We start from the raw sequence: 7553 nt of genomic DNA, 5'->3' as shown, positions 1-7553 counted from the left end.
GCTCTTGTCATGAGTTGCCAAGGCTATGGAAGCCTTTTGAGTTCGTTGACTCTGATCATATTTGGACAAGGCCATAGTCAAAGTGGAAGTTCTCTCCTCCCTTCAGAGAAAGGTACCTCCTTCTTTGATGACCTGTTCTTGGGAATACATTCTCAACAATAGAACAGTGTGGAAACTATTTAGAAAGCAGTCCCATGATTATTTCATTGTTTTGAACCTGAAAAAGACTTTATAATTAGCTTGTTAAAGATGCTCAAGTCATAAGGGAAACAAATAATCCAGAATACAATAATGGGAAGTTATGAAGCCAAAAAATATACTTCTGGAAAAAATAATTCTGAAAAATGAAAGATGAACCATTGAAACAGGAACACAATGAGTAGGGCAGGGCTTAGGTGCAGTGGTTAAGATGCCACCCACATCCCATTTCTGAGTACCTGGGTTCAAACTGTGTTCCTCATTCCAGCTTCCACCTGTGTGTACTCTAGGAAGCAGCACATGGTGGCTCAAGTACTCGGGTTCATGCCACCTACATGGAGATATAGATGTTTCCCTGCTCCCTTCTTCGCTTGGGCCAGCCCCAGCCCTAGCTGTTACAGGCATTTGGAAAGCAAACTAGCAGAAGGGTACTCTGTATCTCTCTGCCTTTCAAATAAAGCAAATAAATAGAATTTTCAACACAATCAGCAATTAAACAGTAGATTGTGTTTACTAGAAGAAAGATTAATAAATTGAAATAATTCTGATGAAACCACTTACAGTGTACTAGACAAGAATAACTAAATACTGGGGCTGGCACCTTGGCGTAATGGATAAAACTGCTGCCTGCAGTGCCAGCATCCCATATGGGCACCTGTTCAAGTCCCAGCTGCTCCACTTCCGATGCAGCTCTTTGCTATGGCCTGGGAAAGCAGTGGAAAATTGCCCAAGTCCTTGCGTCCCTGCACCCTCTTGGGAGACTCTGAAGAAGCTCCAGACTCTTGGCTTCGATCAGCCCAGCTTCGGCCATTGTGGTCATTTGGGGAGTGAACCAGCAGATGGAAACCTCTCTCTCTCTCTCTCTCTCTCTCTCTCTCTCTCTCACTCTCTCTCTCTCTCTCTCCCTTTCTCCCTCTCTCCCTTTCTCTCTCTCTCTCTCTCTCTCTCTCTCTTTCTCTCTGCCTCTGCCTCTGTCTTTCTGTAACTCTGCCTTTCAAATAAATAAATAAACCTATAAAAAGAATAAATAAATAGAAAATTTGGGGGAACGTTGTGTAAGACTGGAAAGTCTCCAACAGATGTCTAAGATAAATTCCAGAAAGGGAAACTAGAGACAACGGAGATCACTAACATTCAAAAAGATGGCAATGGGGAATTCAGAGTTCAGGAATTGAAAGGACATATTTGATGCAGATTGAAAAAGAACAATGAATACCAAGCAGTGCAAATAAGAACAAATTGATTCTCAGATACATCAGATAAACTGTTGAACATGAGGGAAATTAGAAGCTCTTATAAGCAATAGGGAAAGTTTTGTGTCTAGTTATAGAGGACTAGATGCAGTCCTTCCAAATGTTGATACACTTCATTATACCATATTGGAAAATCACCACTGCTATCATTAGAAAAATCATTAAATATTGAGAGGTTGTCAAGCCAAATGTCACAATAGAAAGCTAATGTCAGGATAAATATATTCCAAGATTATCATTTTCACTTGAAATCTCAAAATTTACTATTACCAACAAACATTCTCAGTTGCATTTCTTTAGTGTCTTGGTCACTTCATTTCTGATAAAATAATTGGCAAACAACAAAGCCTGTATTATCACAGCTCATCTGTCAATCATTCAAGTAGAGATATTGCTTCATGAAATGACTGGCAAGTTTAGCTTGCAACCAAAACAATCTAAAGGACTTTTCCTAGAACCAATCCAAATACTTTAGTAGGTAGTAGAATTGCTTATGGTTACTCAATTCATCACTAAAGATGTGTACGCAAAGGCTGAAATTTAAGAACATTAATAGTTTTTCCTCATCAAGAACACTCTTGGGTGAAACAGGTACCTTTTTCTTAATGTGCAGTGCATGGTAGTGAAGAAAATTATGACAATTCATACAGTGTGGTGGCTTTGTCTTCACTTGTGCTAAAACACCAGCAGTTTTACCTCTCTGATTTTGCATTATCATCACAAATGTCAGCATGGTAAAAACGGCAAATAGTTATGATGAACATAATTTTCACCTAATGAATTCTCTGCCTCTCTCATTCTTAAATATTCATTTATTTATTTATTTTAAAGTCAGTGTTAGAAGGTGAGAGGGCAGAGAGAGAGAGATCTTCCATCCAATGGCTCACTTCCCAAGTGGGCATAATGGCCAGGGCTAAAGCCAGGAGCCAGGCACTTCATCTGGTCACCCACGTGGGTGGCAGGGCCCAAGCACTTGGGCCATCCTATGCTGCATTTCCCAGGCCATCAGTAGGGAGCTGTATCAGAAGTGGAGCAGCCAGGACATAAATCAACACCCATCTGGGGTGCTGGTGTTGCAGGCAGTGGCTTTACCATGCCACATTGCCGGTCCCCCAATGGGTTCTCTTAAAGGGTCCCAGGGACACCCATATTCCTTAAATCATTTTGAGAACTGCTTGTCTACAGCAACACTATTCAAAGGATTCAGAGAACATACTAGAATGTAATTTGAACATAATTAAACAAAGTGATAAATTTTGAAACTTACTGCCCTATGAAGAAATATAGTAAAAAATAAGCAGAGATAAATAATTCAAGTATTCTGGATGATACGAATTCTGACTAAAACTTTATCTCTGATGTGTGGCAGATGAGCTGCAGTTTTCCACTGATGTTCCTTTAGAAATACTCTTGCAGATATAATACTTGTATTATGAATTATAAGTTGGATTAGGGTTATTATTCTTTTTATGTGACTACAAAACAAAGAGAACCATCATGTCCTGCAATACAAAGAAAGTGAATACTACTTAGAGTTGTATGTATATTATGTATATCACTAAAATGTGAGCATGGAGTGAGTGGGAAGGAGGCATGAATATATCCCTGTGGGACCCACTGCACGGAAGTGTGGTAAGAATCCCTCACATCCATTCATCATGGGCCAGCAGGGTAAAGAAGGCCATCTAGAAAGGGAGTAGCTGGCATCTCCTGCTATACGATGACACTTTGACATCAATAGGATGTAAAGAAGATAAAATTCCTTTGGAATAAAGCAAGCTCACATAATTAAACAACTTAAACATGCCACCATCCACCATACAAAATATACCCAAGTCTTTTACAGACATTGACAAATGGAATGAGGAAGAGCAATACAGATGAATACTTTAGTGGATGGCTATATGGAGTAAAGAGACCTGCAGGTGACAATGGAAAAAGCATAGATATTACAGTTGAGCACCTTTGCAAAATCTCCAGGGGAAGCTCATTGGCTGCCTATAGAGGCATGGTTGTTAGAAGAGGAACAGAGAGCCATTTGCTGATGATGCTGAGTTTAAAGGTCCGTGGTCTGGTCTTGCTTTGATCTTCTTGGCTCTCCCTTCCCGTCACCCATCACTCTGCTTTCATTAACTACTGCACAGCATTTGGCCAAGGCTCTGAGAAAGCTTCCTGATGATGCTGGAAAACCCCACTGACCTTGAAATCTACCAGCAGGTTCCTGGCTCTCTTTAAGCTAATCTGAAAATTTGAAATTGTATAGTATCTTCATATATTTTGGGCAGCCATAACAATACCAGAAGCTAGGTAAATTTATAAAGGAAAAAGGCTTATTTTGGCTCAAAGTTCTCGAGGTCCAAGACCATGGCACTGCTCTCAGCTTCTGGCAAAGGCCTCATGGGGAATAGCATCACATGGCAGAAGTGCATGTGACAGAGAGATGTTATATGGAAAGACAAGAAGCAAGAGGCCAGAGAAGAGACCACATCACTCTTTTAAAACAACGACTCTTTGGGGGAACTAATCCAGTCAGGTGAGATCTGACATTCATGAGAGGGAGTACCAACTCATTCATGAGGATGTAGCCCCCACGACTTCACTGCCTTCCACTGAGCCCCATCTCTTAAATCTTCCATTACCTCAACACTGCCACAATGGGGACACACTTCCAGCACAAGAATCTTTAAGGGACAAACCACATCCAGACTATAGCAGATAGAGGGTAAGTGAGGTCACAACCTTGAACCCTGCCTGGTAACTTAGTAAGCTGAATGTTTGCTTAACCTGATTTGTGCAAGTTGCTACACCTATGAGACGAAAAAGGCAGCAGGGGCAGATTGCAACTAATTATTTGTGTTGTGGAAATGAAAGGGCAAATGATTTGGCATTTTTTCTCTAAATTGATATTTTAAAATCAGCAAGCCATCCACGTGAACATATACTGAAAGAGGGTTGCATTCCAGGGAACTGTATTCTCATATTTTCACGACCTCTTTGGAATGACAAATAACATTTAAAAATTAAAGAATTTTCTTTTTTTTTTTTTTGAAATGTGAGATTCTACTTCATAGTTCATTTCTGTCTCCATGGCTTCTCTCTGCTGGATGTTAAATAAAGCTAAATTGACCTCCCTAATTATTGATCATTTAAGAATCTCATTTATTCATCTAACACATATTTACTTAGTGGCCACAATGTGCCAGGCCCTGCCCTAGGACTATGAAGTAAGTAGAATATATTACAGTGACACAATATGATTCGTTTAAACCACTTTTCATTTTCCTGATTTTAAACTCTTGCTCTTCTCTCCTTTTGTCTGCTGTTCTCACACAAGGAAATGGCAAAAGTGCACATCACATCTATGAACCCCCACAACTGGGTCAATTTACATGTCAGAGACAATTGCCCTACTTCAGAGAAAAGTCATTCATTCAACCTGGAGCAGCCTTGTGGATTTTGTATGGGGAAAGACTTACAGAAAACAGCACAGGCCATGTTCCTTGGAGCAATCAGAGCCCATTGTCCTCAAATGGACTCTTAAATTTATTGGCAAAAGATGGAGCTAATAAAGCCATCACAGAGACATGTGTGAAGTTGCCTGTGTCCCTGGGGGGATATTGGGTTGAGTCATACTCTGTATCAGATTAGATCCTGGATTTGTTTTAAATTTCTGAGACATTATCCTCTGAAAAGAGTAAGGAAAGAGAAGTTGAATGCTATTTTAACTTTGCCCCTCAGAATCTCCAATCAACCTCCCTTTGCCCCAGTTTACTCAGACTAAGAGATGACACTAAAATCAATCCAGAAAACTGAAGGGTTGCTGTCAACTATCTTATCATTTGAGACCATAGTCAACTTTTAAACAACGCTTTTGATCATATAGGAATACAGAAGCAAAGTTACTTTTCCTTGCAAGTAACCCCAGGTTTTTCTATAAATCTGACAATGAACAGATTTCCAACCTTGAAATACCAGCGATTTCCTAGAGGCAGGGTAAGCAGTGGGCTGCAGAGTTGAGGTAGTTATTTAATAAAAAGCATCTCACAGCTGTTCCCAACAGGAAATGGGGAAGAAGGCCACTGACAACTGTTGAGATCTAAGACTATAGGATATCATCATGCCAGAGTTTTGCAAATAAAACTCCCTTTGCTAAAAGACCTTGAGACATTCTGGGAGAAGGAGGTTGAGAAATCTTTGGTCATTCTGAAGGAAAACAGCCCCATTTTATCTTCCATTTTGATATGTGTTTGTGCACAGAGGATGGAAGGTACTGGTTCAATGTAGACAGGTTAAAAATGGGAAACTCAGAGAGGAAAGAAACAGATGATCCAGCAGCCTGTGTTCTGGACACTGAATGTCCAAAGTACTGTAAGTGACTGACATTCACCTATTACTTCACTGCCAATGTTTTCCCAGCTTAATGGGAAAAAGAGTGTTTGGTGAGAAATTGGGAAATTGAAGTGTAGGCCACATGTGAATGGGCATGAAATACTTACAGGGTAAACTACTAGGCTGCTGGGGTCCAAAGAGGGTGCACAATAGAAAGATACAGGAACTTTCCACACTTCAATGCTTCCGTTTAAGGGTGGCGACCTGGATTTTTACAAATTTGAGTTTCTGTTTCCATTATAGGAAGGGTGATAAAACATCTTTGCTGGCACCAGAGCAAAAGATGGTTGAAGCAGCCATCTGGAAATCATAATATATTCCCAAAGAAGGGGAGGGAGAGAGGGAGGGAGGGAGAGAGAGAAGGAGGGGGGGGAGAGAGGGGGAGGGAGGGAGAGAGAGAAACCCAAACAGAGGGGAAGAAAGGCATTATCTAAGAATAAAGACCTGGCAACTCCTGATTTGTCAAGTTTGATAAAGCAACCTCCATTCTATTAGCCGCACCTTTGATGGAAAGGCTCTTGCTGTGCTTTCTGAAGGGACACATTGAGTTCAGAGCTTTATTATGATGAATAGATATATGCAAGCAAGTACTCTGGATGAAAGTGCAGAGGGACACCCAGGAAATAATTAACAGGCCCTCAGTGCAGTAAAATCTTGATGACAGCAGGACAGGATTGCCTGACTGATCTGGCTGAAGATCTTTACATGTTCTTTAGTGAGATACCATTGGCAACTAATATCAAACTAGTAGCTATAGTATTATTGGGTGACTATAATTATACTAGAGTTACTTATATGATAAACTGTGTAGTATACAAAAGTGACCAGAAAAGTTAGACATAAATGGTGTTAGTGCTGACAATCTCAATGGACGTGAGTAGCTGGGACACTTAATTTGAAGGTGTATTTGAATAGCAAGTATAAGGCTTTGTTTTGACTGTGCATCTATTTAGAATGTCATGTGTATGGGCTGAAGCTTATTAAGAGGCGTCTCGAAAGATTTCCCAAATCACTTTTCTTATGCTGTAGTGCATTTTTAGTTATTTTCAAAAATACCTTTCTGTTGCCTTGATATATCCCTAATCATAAGAAGCATGTTGGCAATACAGAAATGGTGGATGGACTATTAATCCAGGTGGACTCCATAGACAACTGTGGTTGAGATTATAGATTATATATAAATTAGGCAAACCAGCTAAGTGGCTTTCTAACCATGCTATTTTAACAAAACATATTTGCACTGGGAGATGTGGTATGCTACATACACACAGTAGATTCATAGTTTAAAGCTGTGGTTGTCCTCTGTTGGGTTGCTTCTCTGCTTCACAACACACATGGTTTTCTGGGGAGTGACTCTTTTCCCAAATCATGTAACAGCATTGTGAGCCCAGTAGCTGTTTGAAACTTGTAATTATGCCTCCCCACCCCAATCTCTACTTTGGGTCACTGTTCACTGGCTGGGGAGTGGGAACTTGAGTAAGTTGGGCGATTTAGAGTCATATCTCCAAGAATTTGGAATTACACAAAAGACGAGAGGTCAGTTTCTCCCTGGAGAATTGAGTGTGTACCATGTAAATTTAGAAGATGATGGTGTCTGTGGCCTGTGCATGAAAAGGCAAATGAAACAGCTACTTATGCAAGAACAAAGCCAACAGATGTTAAAGAGATATCTGCCTGAATGTCTTGCTTTTCAGTTGCTGATTCTCATCCTTT

Source organism: Lepus europaeus, chromosome 14, assembly GCF_033115175.1.
Source record: "Lepus europaeus isolate LE1 chromosome 14, mLepTim1.pri, whole genome shotgun sequence".
Classification (NCBI taxonomy): Eukaryota; Metazoa; Chordata; class Mammalia; order Lagomorpha; family Leporidae; genus Lepus; species Lepus europaeus.
Note: the sequence above shows the minus strand (reverse complement) of the source record.